At 33.1% G+C, this 19151-nt stretch overlaps 1 protein-coding gene and 1 long non-coding RNA gene across 3 annotated transcripts in view; one reads left to right on the top strand and one right to left on the bottom strand.

Moving 5' to 3' along the window:
* The window catches only part of LOC118182838 (uncharacterized), a 312802-nt gene that overhangs the window by 151763 nt on the left and 141888 nt on the right, over positions 1 to 19151 (top strand). Inside the window, exon 3 of one of the 2 annotated variants that reach the window (XR_004757127.2) lies at positions 6008 to 6342. The exons of the other annotated variant lie outside the window; for it this stretch is intronic. This is a non-coding gene — a long non-coding RNA (uncharacterized LOC118182838). Of the gene's footprint in view, positions 1 to 6007; positions 6343 to 19151 lie in introns of those variants that run through there. 2 annotated transcript variants of the gene reach the window in all.
* Positions 1 to 19151, bottom strand: part of LOC118185152 (uncharacterized) — a 405199-nt gene that overhangs the window by 348589 nt on the left and 37459 nt on the right. The gene's annotated exons all lie outside the window — the stretch shown is intronic.

Below are 19151 nucleotides of genomic sequence, written 5' to 3'. Positions count from 1 at the left end.
TTGTGGTACTGTAGTGTACTTTGTGGTACCGAGTAGATAAAGCTCTTATACATTACTGCCACGTCCTATTCCGGCCAATGAACGGGCCAGTTGTGTGACATTTTAGCATTTTATTACATTTATAAAGCGAAATCATATTTCTTTCTCCTTTGGAGGCATTTTTCTACAAGTACATAGCTGTAGTGTGCTTTGTGGCACTGTAGTGTGCTTTGTGCACTTTGTGGTACCGAGTAGATAAAGCTCTTATACATTACTGCCACGTCCTATTCCGGCCAATGAACGGGCCAGTTGTGTGACATTTTAGCATTTTATTACTTTTATAAAGCGAAATCATATCTCTTTCTCCATTGGGGGCATTTTTCTACAAGTACATAGCTGTAGTGTGCTTTGTGGTACTAAATAACCCACATCACACGGTCAGTAAAATGAGGCATGAGAACTTACGACTTAAAATGAGACAGAAGTCTATTTCAGGAAAAAAGACGCATTATTTCTCCATTGGAACAAAACTCAATTTTCTAATCTTTGAACATTTTCCATGCTTTCATTTCTCGCAGTATTTATATATTTTATACCTAAAACCTCAAAATATTAAGCAAATTTTAACTACAGTCACAGATAAATGAACGTTAATGATCTGGCTGGTGGAAATCATTAATATTAGTTTTTAGAAGCACTGTTTTGTGTTATAGTTAGTTTATTGAAATGAGAAAAAAAGGCTTTCATTGATTTCGAACAATTTCTTCTGCTTATGTGTACTATCGAAAAAAATTATAAGAAATAAGAAACAATATTTTTGACACGCACTCTCTCATTTTTTAAACACAACGTAATTTTAATGTCCTTAAAAATAAGCACTAATATCATGTGATGGACCTATCGTAAACTCCGATCCAAAAAGGGAAACTCTATGGTTTTAGATTTTCTTAACAAAGTTTCAGACGATGGATTAAATATAGGAAAAAAACGTACAAACGTTAAAAACTAATATGTCATTGAAGCAAATATGAATCTGTAAAATCATACTTTGTTCTAGGATTCGTCACTGATCATATTTGAAATGAAAGAGATACAAACCTATAATATTATTATTAAATAATATATACTTTAAATCTGGAAGCTTTTTCGTTACATTTTTATTTCATATCTCAAATAAAAAATATATTCAGAGTTTCGAACCATCTGGTAGATTATTTTAGAAGTCAAATAACAAAAATCAGAGTTATATTTGCAAATTTTCCAGGACTAGTTTCAATGATTTAAATACCGAACCATCTTCCTCAGCTGCCAAAGTGCCAATGAAAGGTCATCTAGTAGATATTTGACATGAAAATCGAGATCACCTTATTTCGATTACGAATTTTCTTATACATCTTATTAAAACGTTCATAGTTAGGGTATTAACAGTTTACACGCAGCGGGAAATAGTTACAGAAAATTATTGTGCGGATATTTATAGCGAATTTTAAATGCAGTCCAACCCAAAATTTAGGAAAACAATTATTGTTCTTAACAGCAATTAAAGAATTTTCTGTTGGAGCGAGGAAACATTTATCTTTATTAAACAGTTTACAGTCATTCTTAATAACAAGCCCACGCGTAATTTTCCCTATATATGCCTTAGTTTAAAAAAATACATTTTTAACATATTGTCAGTTAATTGTCATGACTACGTTTGCAATATTTCTCACATTTGCCTGCCTACTTCAGAGAAATTACTGAATTTATCTATCTACATAAGAGTGACATTGCTAGTATGGAAAAGTCCGATCTTATATCTTTAATGGGACTGATTACTGAATTCCCTCCTTATTTTAAACCAAACTAATGATTTCTCTATTAAGCACTTACTTTTCCGATATACATGGAGTTAATTATTTCTCCGTTTTTGGTACGGAATCATTAAGTTATATTGTTGCAGGAACGTGAAAACTGTACAGTGCCATCGCCGGGTTTCGAACTTCGGACCTTCCGAATACGCGTCGTGCATGCTTCCAGTTACATCAAGAAAGCATGCGGAAAGGAGGAAGAAACGTATTAAAATGGACTGATGATTTTCCTTCTCCCTATTTAAGATATCACTCAACTAATATATATAGAGGTAACGATTATTTCTCTCTTTAATTTTATCAATGATTCCTCCGATCCTTATTAGAAACATCACGTTCCCAATATACAAGAAGGTAATAATTTCTGTCTTTACAGATTCACGATTTTTCTTTTCCCTGTTTGCCACATCACTCTCCCGATATACATGGAGGTAGTGATTCTTCTCTGCCATGTAAAGAAAACAATTCTCGGGAAGTTTGCTTACATGGCGTTGAGGCTGCTGATAGGAAAATATTCATTATACAGCTGACAGATTTCTCCCATTCATTACTGAGGGGCCGGAGTGAAGAATTTTTAATTTTCGATGAACCGATTTTTCGATCGACGTTTGTAAATCTTTTGACGATTCCAGCATACGTAGCTCTCAAATCAGTTTAACTTTGTGCAGAAGCTAATTATGCTGGAAGTTTACTCCAAATCAAGCACGCATGCTCTTTTTAATTGGTTCGTTATTATAATTTTACAGTAGGCTGTTTAGGGGCACAGATAGCGTTTTAATAGTGATTTCTTTCAGTTTCAATGGTTTTTGAGGTTTTTTTCTCTTTCTTCTATCAATCTTTACATTTTGTTATACGCAGACCTAGAGCAAATTCAAGACCTAAAAGACCTATAAATGCACTTCGCAAAAATCACAAGTCATGATTTATGTTCTAATGTTAGGTTCCAGTCATAAATGTAAAAGGTTTTCGCACTGAATTTACCATCTCTCAAATCAAATCTGTCATTGAAATATCCATAGAGAATCAAAATACTTTGATTACCTATAAATGCGCTTCGCAAAAGTCACAAATCATGATTTATGTTCTAATGCTAGGTTCCAGTCATAAATGTAAAAGGTTTTCGCACTGAATTTACCATCTCTCAAATCAAATCTGTCATTGAAATATCCATAGAGAATCAAAATACTTTGATTACCTATAAATGCGCTTCGCAAAAGTCACAAATCATGATTTATGTTCTAATGATAGGTTCCAGTCATAAATGTAAAAGGTTTTCGTACTGAATTTACCATCTCTCAAATCAAATCTGTCATTGAAATATCCATAGAGAATCAAAATACTTTGATTACCTATAAATGCGCTTCGCAAAAGTCACAAATCATGATTTATGTTCTAATGCTAGGTTCCAGTCATAAATGTAAAAGGTTTTCGCACTGAATTTACCATCTCTCAAATCAAATCTGTCATTGAAATATCCATAGAGAATCAAAATACTTTGATTACCTATAAATGCGCTTCGCAAAAGTCACAAATCATGATTTATGTTCTAATGCTAGGTTCCAGTCATAAATGTAAAAGGTTTTCGCACTGAATTTACCATCTCTCAAATCAAATCTGTCATTGAAATATCCATAGAGAATCAAAATACTTTGATTACCTATAAATGCGCTTCGCAAAAGTCACAAATCATGATTTATGTTCTAATGTTAGGTTCCAGTCATAAATGTAAAAGGTTTTCGCACTGAATTTACCATCTCTCAAATCAAATCTGTCATTGAAATATCCATAGAGAATCAAAATACTTTGATTACCTATAAATGCGCTTCGCAAAAGTCACAAATCATGATTTATGTTCTAATGATAGGTTCCAGTCATAAATGTAAAAGGTTTTCGTACTGAATTTACCATCTCTCAAATCAAATCTGTCATTGAAATATCCATAGAGAATCAAAATACTTTGATTACCTATAAATGCGCTTCGCAAAAGTCACAAATCAGGATTTATGTTCTAATGCTAGGTTCCAGTCATAAATGTAAAAGGTTTTCGCACTGAATTTACCATCTCTCAAATCAAATATGTCGTTGAAATATCCATAGTGAATCAAAATACTTTGGCGTACCATCAGGCAGCTGTTGCAAAGCTATACGTGATTCAGCAAATTTTCAGTGTCACAAAATCAAAGAGCATTTTGTGATTCAGTGTCCTTTACTAATATTAAAAAATTATTCCTGTAACATATTTACTAAAGCTCAATAACTCACAGAAGATTTCAAAAACGTCACATAAATATTTTCTGTGGTAAACATCTCAAAGGATAGCTTACCAGGTTCAATGAAAAACTGCAGAGACTGAAAAGTCTAAAAGCTCTATATAATGTATTATCATTTGAATATAATTATAAGGTATTTCTCTCGCTTTCCTAGCGTGCCTTCGTGGTGTAGTGGTTCTGCACACTGGACCGGTATTCCAGAGTTCCGTGGTTTGATTCCTGGCGAAGGCGTTTGCTAATTTTTCATCTCTACGGCCTGGAAAAATCCTAATGTCTCTACATAATTGCTTACTGAGAAAACATGTAAGGTCGCAACAGGCGCTAGAGAATTTGATCTTTGTTATTAGATTTTTTATTTCTTTATTTGAAATGGCAGAGCGACGAATGTTATCTGCCTAACAGGAGGCATACTTTCGTGCAACACTTTCTGAGGGAAACTAGCTTGTATTCACGTGACAAATGGGGAAAACCACAAATGCCAACCATGCAGTCAGCCCATTTGCCTGGGATAGAACCCCATACCAGGTTTAAAGATTACAAATGTTTCAATAATTATATTAACGAAATTAGCGTTAAGAAAATGTCTAAAATATTGAAAATTTTTATCTCTAATTACTAATGCGCATTTTTCTGCTGCTTGATTACTAATGCGCATTTTTCTGCGCATATAAAACACGAAGTAGAAAGAAAAAAAAAGAGACAGTAAATTAAATTAACTTGGTAAAAGGAGTTTTTCAAAATATATGTGTCCTCTATTTTAATTTACAAAGTTCCCACTTCCCCCCCCTTTCTAAATTTTAGTGTACTTTTTTGCACTAACCGGAGCTGAATTCTTATAAAGGAGGAAATTCTCATGCATGTAAACATTTAACATCATAATTTTCTAGAATTTAAGTAAAAAATATAATTTTGTAGAGTATGTAGTTTATACAAACAATTATTCGCTTGGAAATCAATGCATAAACTTAGCTTGGCTGGTGAAAAAAATCACCTTTATGTTCAAGTTAGTTTTAAAATTAGTTTAGTCATTTGATTAGTTTAGTCTTTAAATTAGTTTTATCATTTGATTGGTTTTGAGGACCTTAGTTTCCCTAAAATATTAATTATTCAACTAGGATATTTCGGTTCATCTAATTTAATATCAGTTCAAATCCATTTAATCAAACTTTAGTTTGGAAATTTACTTTTTTCGAACAACAACATGAAGCATAAACCTGACACTTCTGACCGAATGTTACACGAGGATTTCAATAGCTATAAAACTATTCAAACTGCATTATTTTTATATTTCTAATTTTACTATATTAGCATATAACTATCCCATTATTATTACTTTTTTAAATTAACTTTTCCTGTTTGAGATTTTAAAAACCGAATAAATGAATTTTTATGTTTTAGCAGTTTAAGTAGTCATAATATGAAAACTTCATGAAGATTTATTCTTAATTAAATATTCTGATACTAATCTAATATATATTATTTTATAATCATTAAAACAATTACAAAATAAATTTTTCCTTTACAGGCATTCAAGTTTCTTAACTCTTATTCTCTCTTACTTCTTAACTTTTAAATATTCAATTTGTTATAAGTATTAGCTATTCAAACTTCATGTAATCTTATTTCAATAGTTTCATTTCTCAGCATGATTCAGTATGAATATGTAACTTTTAATGGGAACTTATACCGCAACAAAGCGATTAAAATTACCTTCTTTGCACCTGTATTTATTTGTGATAAAAAATGAATGAACAACTCTCGTCGTATCTTTGGTTTTCAAGAGCTTCTTTAGTAAAAGTACGATAAAACACTCGAAATGTCTTTTGATATTTTGCGCTTCCGCTACTGCATAAATTGATTGACAGCTAAACGTTACATGTTGAAAATAAGCTCATTTTATATCTTTAGGTTTTCTGAACATTTCAAATGAAGTGTACTTCATGAACTTGAAGATACTGTGTGTAGATGTACGTCAAGATGTCATAGCTGCCAACTCTCTCAATTTTATATGAAGACTCCCAGTTTTACGCCTCCCCGTCTCCTGGTTGGTCATCGAATTTTCCAGTTTTTTAATTTTTAGCGTTACTAAGGAAATTATCCCCAGCAATTAATAAAATTCATGAATGAAGGAAACTTAAGTTGTGCAGATACATTTCTCCCATTCCTACTGATTTCCAGCCTAACGTTTCGTATTAAACTTTACTTGATTTGATTTATCTTACTTTACTGTAATTATTTGCAGAACTTTTTATAAAGATTCAACTAGTGTTAATCAATGTTAATATCTGTATTCAATTTAATTTTACACCAATTAGTGACACATTACCAAATTTATATACACAACAGTGCGTTCATAAGTTATTAATTTTATTTCTATGCTATTTCAAATTTATTTGATAAAGAAAAGCTTTCCTTTCCTACTCAGGACTTTCTCAGCATAAAATTCAGAGAAAATTACCAAATAATTAGCCAAAAAACCTAAACTTTAAAAGATCTAAGTAAAAATGAATTCATTTTACATCAAAATCATATTAGAGATAGTTCAATAAGCTAAATCATGCATTATTAAGTGAATTTAAGTCAATTTTGAGTCCCTTTGAACTGGCGAAGCCACACAACTCGAAAAAGCTTCCGAAATTCTCGGCTTTCGTGCTAGAGCTTCTCGGTTTTCCATGAGGAAGACATGCCATATTAATAATTGATAATACAATAAAACAATGTGTTATGTATTATGTTTTTTGTTTTGCAATATGAGGAAATTCTCATGCATGTAAACGTTTAACCTCAGAATTTTCTAGAATTTATGTAAAAAATATAATTTTTATAGAGTATGTAGTTTATACAAAAGATTATTCGCTTACAAATCAAGGCGTAAACTTGGTTGAAGTTAGGTTGCTGTATGCTATTAAGGATTTTAGATACTTTAAATTTTCCGTCTGTACTAATACTTTTAACCAATTTTATCAAAAATATGAGTCTTAATTAACAAGTTTTCTTCGTTATTTAGTAATAAACAAGACTCAAAATGTGGTAAGAAAACTTACTTAGGTTATTAATCGAATTAAAACCTTACTTAGGTTTTTTAATCAAAATCAAAGCAATATTCGCACTTAGCAATGCACAAAATACTATTTACAATAGAAACAGGCTTAAGTTTAGGATAAATAAAAATATAATTTACAGCTATACAGTAGGAGACCATTTCAACCAAAGACCAAATCTATGGTTGTTCATATTAAATCCAGCTACACAATTTTCCTTTCTAACCTCAAACTACTGAATATAATATAAATAAACCCCGGGAATTCAGTTTCCGGACTGGATTTAGATCAGCTTATCAGCAGCTACATGTACCTTTAAGAGTTAACGTCTTAGCTGAGACTAAGCAAGGCTAGAAGCAATAGCAGGGTCATCATTTAATCATTTAAACGATTCTTTTTGTTGAATTGGAAACTCGTCTCTCTTTTTAAGATTACTTTATATTCTTTTCTGTCAAGGCAGTAAGCACAAATAACTGAAATATTTCAAATAAAATTGAGATATACGTAAGATAAAGAAAGTTTTATAATCAATTTTTTGTTAAATTAAAGAAGAAGTTAATTAGTAAAGTTATAATATTACAAAAGAAGTTATAGTTTATTCATGTTATTTTTACTTATAATATAATTTAATGAAGAATTTATAATTCGACAAGTAAACTTACAATATGCTTCGTAAAATTGTAATTTATATTTTAGTAAGGTTTGTTTTGATTTATTTAATTACTGCAAAGCTCTCGAGGGCTATCTGCCTTTAGAAAAGACTAAAGAAAAATTTTTGGTAGGTGTCAAAATAAGTAAATAACTGACAGCGTTTTCTCATATTCTACAGGAAAATTATTTTAATGGCTCCTAACTATTCAACTTTAAAAAGAATATGTTGTAAAAAGCGTAAGTTTTCAATGCAATCTTTTTGTGTCCCCCTAACTATGGACATTAGATCTAAAAGGAGAACTATAAAAATAATCAACGAAATATGTATTTCAAGCAAACTTACAATTTCTATTTATATTTAAATCATTTAAAATTTAAGAACTGCTAATTTAATTAGACGAAACTATATATTATATTAATTTCTGAGAGCTGTTTATCATGCTTTAGAAGATTTATTTTAATACAAAAAGCAACTATTTCGAGAGCGTTATATTAATAGCCTAAGCTGTTATACTCTATTATAAGAACTTAGGCTATTAATATAACTACTCTATTATACTCACTATTTTGAAAATTACAGACTTAATAGCCTAAGCTATTGAGTCTCTAATTTTCAAATATTTGTAAGGGAAAAAAATAGTAATGTGATCGAGTCAAACGCAGGGTTTAAGCTACATTTTTTGATCAAATTAAAAGAAGTCTAATTTCTTTAATCGACAAATTGTACAATTTAAGTACATTCTACTGCATGGAGTATTTAGTCTATTTTAAAGTGTAAAATGAGATGTTTATTCAAAAGTTCTGGGATAAAAACTATCTACCGCAATTATGAAAAATGAAATTGTATCAAAATTATACAAATTTCTCCCACCCATGATTTCAAATTTTATTATTTCCATCTCTGATTTTATCTAAAAATTGTATATTATGTTTCGTTTACCTTTTAAATTTACGTATATATATATTTATAGTTAATATTAACTGATATCCCTGGTTATTTTGTATCTCAGCTACTATTTTAAAATTGAAGCATTTCGTGCATAAAAGAAGACTCTTTCACATATGAGACACTTGAATTGAATCATTCTACAGCTGCTCTTGTTCAAACTTTCCGAATTATAACAAAAATAGTTCTTCGGAGAGAAATTAAACTACAGTTAAGATAGGAGGAGTGATCTAACAAGTGTATCACATTACAAAACGCAAATTCATTTGCTCTTTGTTTGAAAATGGAACGCTTGATTCTACACTTTTTGAAAGACAACGCAATACTTCATTTAAATCTAGAAGGTACCACAATATTTCACATTACAAAATATAAATTTATTTATTCATTGTTTAAGGGATAGCACTTAACATTATAGAATGTTTAGTCACATTCTTATTAGAAACATGGCATTTATTAGCCCATGCAGCTAGCACATTCGGGGATTCGAATCTCGGATCGAACTACCAGTGTTCAGGGATTTTATTGCTAACAGCTGGTGGGAAATTGAACAAAGGAATAGATGTAATGCTATTATAATCCAGCGCAGTGATTCTCAACATTCTTCACTTGATGCCACTCTAAAATTAACAATGATTTAGATTTTAATTCGCTCTTATAACGATATGAGCCCTTGCCTATCGAATGGCAGGTCTGTGTTCAGTGTATTTTGCAGAATTTATGAAGACGTAGTCTTGTGGCTTCAAAAAACTTTCAAAATGCACCGCTGCACCATTCTTTGCAGAATTTTCACGATTATGACCCTGGAGATGAAACCAAAGATCTTATTTTTGTATTTACTGCGGGACTTTGAAATCCGGCATTAATCCAAAAGAAGGATTTTGAAGTATCTAGCAATACTTTTGCTTTTATGTTAAAATCAATTAACAAGTCTAAAAAGCATATAAAAAGGAAAATAAGAGTAAGAGGAAGTAAAAGTTTTTCAAAAACAAAACGGCAGAAGTTTTGCAGCTGAGTAGATTACATAAAAAATTTAGAGTATATTATATTACCTAGCTGAGGAATGCTAAATTGATCATTGCAGTTTAACTTTATGATACTTAGCTCAAATGCAGAAGACCCATTCTAATTTGCATTGGTGATAAGCGTTACTCCTTTAGAAAATAATGCAAGGAAAATTTAATAATTTGTCTTAAGACATAGCGAATAATAACCTGGAAGTATTGAGTAAAAAGGGGAATGTTATTCATTTATATATATTTTAAATTACTTACATATTCATCGTCTAAATAGCGAAAGTATATTTCTGCTTTTAAGAGGCTTGCATAAAGAGCAAACTAGTTTAAGCTATTCGTATTACACTTTGCGCTGTATTCAAAGCGCTGAGTAACGTTTCCGCATAAATATATTTATGATTGACTGTAAAACTGCATTATCATGCATTATAAAACATCATGTTTAACAGTTACAAATGTAGAAGCGCTTACATTGATATTTTAAAATTCCCTCTCAATAAATTTTAGTTTGTATCCAACAGATGGAGCCACCTTACATTTTCCGAATTACAATTATAGATAAATATTTATTCTACAATATAAGTTCTTTCTTGTAGAAGAATAACTATATAAAAATATATTTTATTTTACAGCACTTTGTGAAGTTTTGTTTTACATTGTGTTTGTTAAATTTTTTCTGTCAGATTTTACCCATATGAAGATGGTACCATCACCGTATTTGCTTCTTTGAAAGAAATTATTTTTATATCATGCTCATTAAGCATTTTTAGTGAAGCAGAAACGTACTGAGGGATAATAACTTACATAGGAAAGTGTCAGAAATCGAAAGAAATATATATATGTGGCTGATATTTATTGCTGTTTATTTTACCTCACTGAAGCAGTACGCTTACCTAATATCGGTTAACAAATATGTGTATAAGATAATGACAAAAGACTACGAAAACCTATTGTACAAGCATTATCACTTTTTGCATCGTAAACTATGTGTGTAATTGAATGATTCAGAAAATCTACATTCCAGGCCAGACGTTAATAAAAAAAGTATTGTGGTTGTCTTTCTTAAAAAATATGTCTGTTACAAAGAATTGTACACACATTGTTTCCATTTAATACAAAAAATACACTGTTTCAATTTAATGAACTTTTTATTTTTTACCCCTCACCTACTAAAGATAAGCTTGAAAAAATAAAGTATTCATCCGTCTTCGTTATTACACCGTATTCCCTCGACTATTTTTTTTAACTAATATTCTAATCCCAAAATCGAGAGGAGCAAATTGTGTGAATAATGTAATTTCCGAAGGGCGTGGTTATATTAAGAACATAAAAAAATGAAAAATGGTCATAGATAAACTACAGGACACTATCAGAATGCTATTTCTTTAAACGAAACTTACCTTTCAATAAGAATACATAGTAATATTAACCTTATATCTAATAAGGTATCTTTATATTTACTTCATTTAACCTTAAAACTCGTCCATTCTTTTTGCTGTCTTTGTTACTCGTATCAGACCATCTATAAATAATTAGAAAGGCAGCTGGTTAAGCGATATGAGAGCCTATTTAAAACAAAAATCTGAGGTGATTGAAAAGAATCTGCCTGGAAATGACAGGTTTATTATTAATAAATCTCATGCCAGCGCAGTTAAAACAGACATTTTTGCCGAAAAAATCCAGAAGGCGGTGAGGCACAAAGTCATGAGAAACCTATCAGACCTAATTTAACTTTTCAGACCTAATTTTAATTCAAGTCACCTGGCCGGCGAGCCAAAAATAGTGAGGCCAAGTACTGAAAATAATTATGAACAATAAACACTCACTTAGAATGACACCTGTGACGTTAATGAACTGGAACGCTCAGAACCTCACTAAGAAGATGGGAGAACTACATAATTTCCTTATCACACATAACATAAACATTGTTATGATTACTGAAACACACTCAACTCCATCAAACACATTAAGCACATCAAACTACAGTCGAGATAGGATTCGGCACCGAGGCGGAGGAGTCCTTATTTGCGTAAAAAAGTAGTTTTAATTCTTGCTTACTGAGTTCAGATAACACTAAGGGATTTCAGGAAATCCGTGTTATTGTTTAACTCCCAAATTGGGAAAAGATGACATTTTGGGTTCTATACAACCCTCCAGACTTACAAGACCAATATTTAATTAACTTACTAGATAGAACTTATCACACCTTTTGGGTGGTGATCTCAATGCAAAACACACTAGTTGGGGTTGCAGGAAAACAAATCGTAATGGTGACATACTTTATAATTTTCTATACGACAACCCTTACTACTTACACCCGCCAGAAGACTTCACATTCAGTCCTACCAATCGCAGGCAATACCCGGATATTTTGGACTTATTCCTCGCTTCTTTAAATACCCCCATTAATCTGGAGGTAATCGATGATCTGTGCTCTGACCATGTCCCTATACTTGCTTATGTTGGAATTTTTAAATCAGAAAATGCAAGTACCTACAAAATTACTGGCTGGCACAAGTTTAAGGAAAATTTAAACTCCCCCCCCCCAACTCAAGCTCTCTTAAAACAATTTATTTGGCAAAACACACTCTCTCAAACAATATAAGAGATGCCTTTGAAACCTCCACAGTTGAACACGTTTGCTAAAAACATATGATGAAACTCCCTCCGGACATAAAAAACATGACTCGCAAACGCAGTCGGCTTAGAAAAATTTACACATACTCCCACGATCCTGCGGTCAAATCATGTGTCGATGAATTAAACAGAAAAATTACGAATCGGATTGAAGAGCATAGAAAAGACATATGGAGTAGCAAAATAGACAACCTTAACACTGAAAGATGGTGCCTTCTGGAAATTTCTACGTAACCAGAAGTCAACAAAGATAAAAAATATGCCCCTTCAAACCAGCAACGGTCACCTTTACCACAAATGCAAAAAAAATAATCACTTCGAAACACAAGTCACGCCAAATGAAATCCTCGCTGATCCGATATTCGCAACTCATGTCAACAACAAGGTTGAAAGGTGGATTCTACAGCCTGCTGTAAACAGTCTGCCGAAATTCGCAGAACCTACTGAATTAAAAATCTCGTTACTAAATTGCATGATAGAAAAGCACCAGGTTATGAGAATATCTGAAATAAAATTGATGAAGAACCTCCCAAACATGTACACTCTTAGACAAAAAAAAAAAAAAAAAAAAAACGACGCGCCAAGAAGGAATTATCCGAATGGGACGAAAATCGGTAGAAGTGATGTACATGTACAGAAAAACAAATTATTACAGTTTGAAAACAATTGGATGATTTATTGAAGTGATAGAGCCTGCCCATAATGCTCCAAACGTGCTCAATAGGAGAGAGATCCGGCGACCTTGCTGGCCAACGTAATGTCGGCAAGCACTAAGGTAAGCAGTAGAAACATGTGCGGTGTGGGGGTGGGCATTATCTTGCTGAAATGTGAGCCCAGGGAGGCGTGACATGAAGGGCAACACAACGAGCCTTAGAACTTCGTCGACGGATGACAACCAAAGGGGTCCTGCTATGAAATGAAATGGAACACCAGACCAGCATTCCTGGTTGTCGGCCTGTCTGCCGGAAGACAGTCAGTTTGGTATCACACCGCTGTCCGGGGCGGCTCCAGACTCCAGACTCGCCTTTGCTGTTCATCGGGGCTCAGTTCAAAGCGAGATTCATCACTGAAGACTATTCTATTCCAGTCAGTGACATTACAGTGCGAATGAACCCGACCCCACTGCAAACGAGCTTGACGTTCTACAGAGGTCAATGGTAGTCGGCGTTAGGGGCGCTGTGACCTCAGCCCTCTTTCTGTGAGCCGTCTATGAATGGTCCTTGCGGTCACTGAAGCACTAGTTGTATGTAGAATCGATGATAATGTTGCATCTGGGGCTGTGAGTGCCGCTCTGACGACTGCTCGTTCTTCACGTTCTGTCGTTTCTCTAGGCCTATCGCTTCCTTCTTGATGCTGTGTGCGGCCATGATTCACCCATTTCTGCCAACATCGTCTAATAGTGGCACCGCTCCTGCTCAAATGTCGAGCTATTCGCCGATAAGACCAACCAGCTTCTTTGAGCTCAACTACACTATCTCTCTCAAATTGTAACATCTGCGCATATCGTTCGCGCACCTGTATGTGAAGCATCGTTACTGTCTACCAGAGTACACGGAATGAAATTCGTGAAGAATATATGACCTGTATTCGTAATTTCTCCTCTTAAATATCTTGCCAGTTGCGCAGATCAGATGCGCTGTAGCGACAACCGTTCATTCATTGGCAGCCAAAATGTAAAATTTTGCATTTTCTGTCGAAACCTGTAGGCATATCAATTTGCGTCCAATTTGCTTTATATCTCCTCGGTGCGTCGTGGTGCGTCGTTTTTTTTTCTCTAAGAGTGTACATCGCCATGGTCTATGCAATCATAAATGCCTATTTTTATCTGAATTACTTTCCGACGACGTGGAAACATGCCACAATTATTTTAATTCCAAAACCTGGAGAAAATCATACGTGTATGAGAAACTATCACCCGATAAGTTTACTCCCGTCGCTCGGAAAAATATTGGGAAGGATTGTTTACAAACGATTGGGATCCGATACTCTGTGCGGTGCCCAGTTAGCAGTATGGATTCCTCAGAGGTCTTTTCACTACCACACAACTCGTAAGAATAGTAGAATTTATTTGCTCTGCCATACACAAGCATCAAATCACTGCTTTTCTTATGCTGGACGTGGCCAAAGCTTTTGACTGCGTCTGGCATAATGGTCTTATTTACAAATTCAGCAATCTCGACACTGCCCGGGAATTGGTCCTTTTTCATAAATTATTTTATTAACGGCCGCACCTTCAGCATCAGACTATTAAATCAATACTCCACACGGAAAAAATATCAGCGGGAGTTCCGCAAGGCTCGTATTTAATACATGCAATGGATTTTCCTGTGTTCTATGACAATAACTGTATTGCCACCCGATATGCGGATGACACTCCAATTCTCTCCTCATCACTAAATCCCAGACATTCTGTCACTCGCATTCAGGGCAGGATCCATGAGATCGAGCATTGATGCAGAAAAGGGCGAACTTGTATTATCGCTTCAAAATCCCAATTGCTGCTCATCGGTCGGCATCGCAGAAAACATGTAGATGTCGACTTGACACTATTTAATGAAAATGTGCCGCTGGTCACCAAAGCGACGTATTTAGATGTAAGATTTAATACCACCCTCACATGTAATCCGCATGTCCCTGCTGCCATTAGAAAAGCTTCTGGAATATCAAGGAAACTACGTAACAACCTCCTTTCGACATCTTAAAAACATTTGATCTCGCAAGTAAAAGGCGAATGTACACCTCCATTCTTCTCCCATTTCTCACTTAAGCTTCTCCAGGCTGGTGCACTGTTTCAAACACCGATTTCATCAAGCTACAAACCTTCCAGAACAATTTCCTTTACTGGAGACCCATGGTTAATACAAAATTCTTACCTACATAAAGACTTAAAAATTCAGGATATTAAAGCATTAATCGAGTGACTCATATGAACTTCTTTAACCCTCCAGGCGGCAAGGCCGTATATATGCGTTCGAAAATAATGGCTCTCATAGCGGCAAGGCAGCATATATGCGTCCAAATATTTTGGTCCTCATGGCGGCAAGGCAGCATATATACGTAAACTTAAATTTTGGCACGAAACAGCAAAGCAGCATATATACGGCCTGTCTCAGAGTGCCCTCCCCTCTCTGCTCTTAATGTAAACTGACAGGTGATAATTTTTCTCTGCGGGAGGTAATTGAGGAGAGGAAACTATCTATTCGCTAGGGACAAATGGGTTTTATCGTTAGGTTTTGAATAACAGCTCGGAATAAATAGCTCGTTCAAAACTTCTAGCTGTTCTGTGCTTATACCAGCTATAGTAAACTTAAATGTTTATGTTCGTAAAGAGAATTTTCATTTTCCAGCCTAATTATTCTATAAATTTTAGATGCAGTTTGGCAAAATGTAATTGGAATTAAAATTAAAATTGCAAGAAACTGCAACAATATTTTGAAATATGTGATTTCAATTATATTGCAATTGTAATTAGCTTCGCAATTACATTAGAAAGTAAGTACTTTTTAAATGCAACAATAATGTATGTAATTGCATTTTAATTCTTAAGTCTTACAATGCAATGATAATCACAAACATTATAATTATATAATCTAATTACAATTACAAATTTTATTGCATCTGATCACAACTACGGTAATATTAACTAATTACAACGTAATTTTAACTGCAATTGCAGTAGGTAATTATAACTACGTAATTAGGAAAGTAATTGTCTCTGATAATTAGAATTACTTAACATAGTGCAATTATGATCATAATTGTAATTCTAAGTGTAGTATGCAATTGTAATAAAATTATGCAATTACTAAGTAGTTATAGTTAAAAAGTAGCTGTTTTTTAATTACAATTACAATTTAAGTAATTTCATTTAAATTACAATTACTCTATATTTGTGAAATCCAATTTCATATTCAATGCAACTGCAATCATATAATCTAATTACAATTACACTGTCATTGTAACTCCAGTAAGTAATTATAATAATGTAATTAGGATAGCAATTGTTTCTGATAAAAGCAGTTACGTAGCCCAGGAAAATCATGATCTTAATTGCAAATGTAATTGCAGAATGCAATTGAAAACACATAGTAAATGGAATAATATTATGCAATTATCTTGTAATTACAATGTAACATTTTTAATTACACATACAATTTACTCAAATGCATTTTAATTATAATTGCATTTTAATTGTGAAATCTAATTGAATAAACAGTATAACTGTAATTATATAATCTAATAAAAATTACAATGCAATTGTAATGACCTCTTAATTAAAATTGCGCAGCAGATGATTGTAACTATTTAATCAGAAAAACAACTGCCCCTAATAATTTCAGTGACATAGGCTAAGGAAATCGTGATAATATTTGAAAATTACAGTCAATAATATTATATTCGAAATGTTTCTGCATTTTGGATACTGAGTTTTTTAAATAATACAACGGGATAATCACCTATAAGAAAAATATTAATATTTTCTGTCATGTCTTCTGAATCATCTTACATATATTGTAGTTTGTGGTACCAGCATAAATAGGAGTTTATTTAAAGGAAATATTTTATATAGACCGAAATGCACATAACGTTAGTAAGCAAATATGTATGTTTATGATCTTCGATATACATGTGACCTTAAATTACAAGATTAAGGGAAAGCAAGCAGAGTTTATGCCAGTGCAAAGGGATGTTTTCGCAAAGGATTTGTTACGAGACGCTTGTCTTGTTTACATTACACAAGAAATAAATCATAAAAATTACATTTATCCTTTTCTTTTCAGAAAGGAGATCATCAAGGACTAAACTAAGTCTCATAATTTTATCCAACCTATTGCTTTAGCTGGTAAAAAAGGATTCTGCTCAGCAATCAGTATGTAATTGCTGTGTGTATTAGACATTTTACTAAATCCATTTATTATGAATTACCGCCCAGACAGTAAAGCGGTTCGTGACTCTGGTTGCCGTACCGAAGAGCCTGGGTTCGAATCCCGGATAGGGCATGACTGTAATTTGTTCGTCCTCTTCATAGGTGGCAACGGTGGCCCACGTATTAGTTCCCTCCTTAATAACATGACCGGCCTTAGTAGTGATCAATGTCTATAAACGGCTACTACCTGCCATTGGAAAAAAAAAAAAATTACGAATTGGTCTTTTATTCAACATAACACACATTTTCCATAAATAGTTAAAATGCATTATTCAGTTACAAGTGAAAGCACTTGCATGAACTATTTTCCATCATTGTTTCCCGTAAGAATAAATAAAAGTACAATTTTCTTATGCACCTGTGCTTGTCATATTATTTGGATTACGATAAAGACTGCAAAGATGCTTCTGTGGAGGACTTTCTAAGGGAAACTGGCTCATGTTCACATCACCCGTTCATAAAAGCAGGAAAAGATCTTTATTTAATTGAATGCAACGAAACGTTTAAAAAGAATGATGTACTCATAGAGAACTTTCTAAAATAAAATGATTTGTATTCATCTTACACATAAGGAAATCCACGGAGCTATCTAAACATTTAGATTGTTTGCCAAAATGGGCATCCGATTTGAATTAGTAATATTCAAAAGACGACTTATTACTCTGCTGAGCGAAAAATCTAATTGCTTTTGAAGTTATATTGTAATTCGAACAATCATTGTATTACAATTATTATTATTATTTTAATTTTTCCCCAAGGGCAGATTGGGAACAGTTACAGTGTAATACAGTCCATTAGTCTATACAAGGCCAGAAGTTGCAGTCACTTTATTATGGAGGCATCTAATATGTGGGCTGCTATCGCCTCCTATTGAAGGACGAACAGTTATAACCATGCCTTCTCCGGGATTCGAACCCAGGCCCTTCGGTATCGCAGTCAGGCTTCCCTAACCACTAAACCATCTAGGCGGCATAATTACAATTATAACTGCATTAGTTGTAGTTTTAACTACAGAGTAACTACAATGAATTACCAGCTTTTCTCAGTCAATAACAGATAGCTTAAACTTTAAAGATAAATGGAAGGTCTTATAATTTGTCGAATGGCAATATTCTAAGAGAGTGTAGTTTCCAGGATGGTCGAAGTTTAATTACAGTCTTACATTTCGCGTACTTGCAGCACTTGCCCAAAGGCTGTTCCAAGATTATTTCTGTTCACCTCATCCATTAATTTTGGAGACAGAATCATGTCTAGAGATATTTTTTTCTGAGGACAGTATCTTATATAATAGAAAAAAAATAATAATGCCTCTCCCTCAAGGTGCAGGAAACAACGAGTACTGTTAAATTTAATTGAAATTACAATTATAATTCTAGTTAATACAAATACAATGTTACTTTAACGGTTAGAATTACATTATATTTCTAATGGCAAAAATATCAAATGAGTGTTATAGATTAGTATACTTTTACTTATCACAATATTAAACTTTTAATACCGTTTTATTTTATTTAGCTTATCACAATATTGAGCTTTTTCATACCGTCGGTACTGAAAAAATGTTTTACTACTGTCATGAAATGTATATTCGATAATAGTTTCTCATTGATGTTTTTCTTATATATTTTTCTGCATAATTCATAAATGTTTGCAATGGAAATAATTCTGAGGCTTTTATAATACTTCTAAATTTTCATGAAATAAAGTTCCATTAAGGTTTACTTGAAGGAGACTCTCAGTGCAAGCACTCGAAAAGGAGTTATGCTACATTTACATATTATGAAATGGTCGAATGTACAGTATTTACTTGTAACAGCGGTGCTCAATATATCGC

Source organism: Stegodyphus dumicola, chromosome X2 (genome assembly GCF_044657685.1).
Source record: "Stegodyphus dumicola isolate Sdum_Otavi_A_Nest chromosome X2, ASM4465768v1".
NCBI lineage: Eukaryota > Metazoa > Arthropoda > Arachnida > Araneae > Eresidae > Stegodyphus > Stegodyphus dumicola.
Note: the sequence above shows the minus strand (reverse complement) of the source record. Positions and strands in the feature narration are given on the sequence as shown.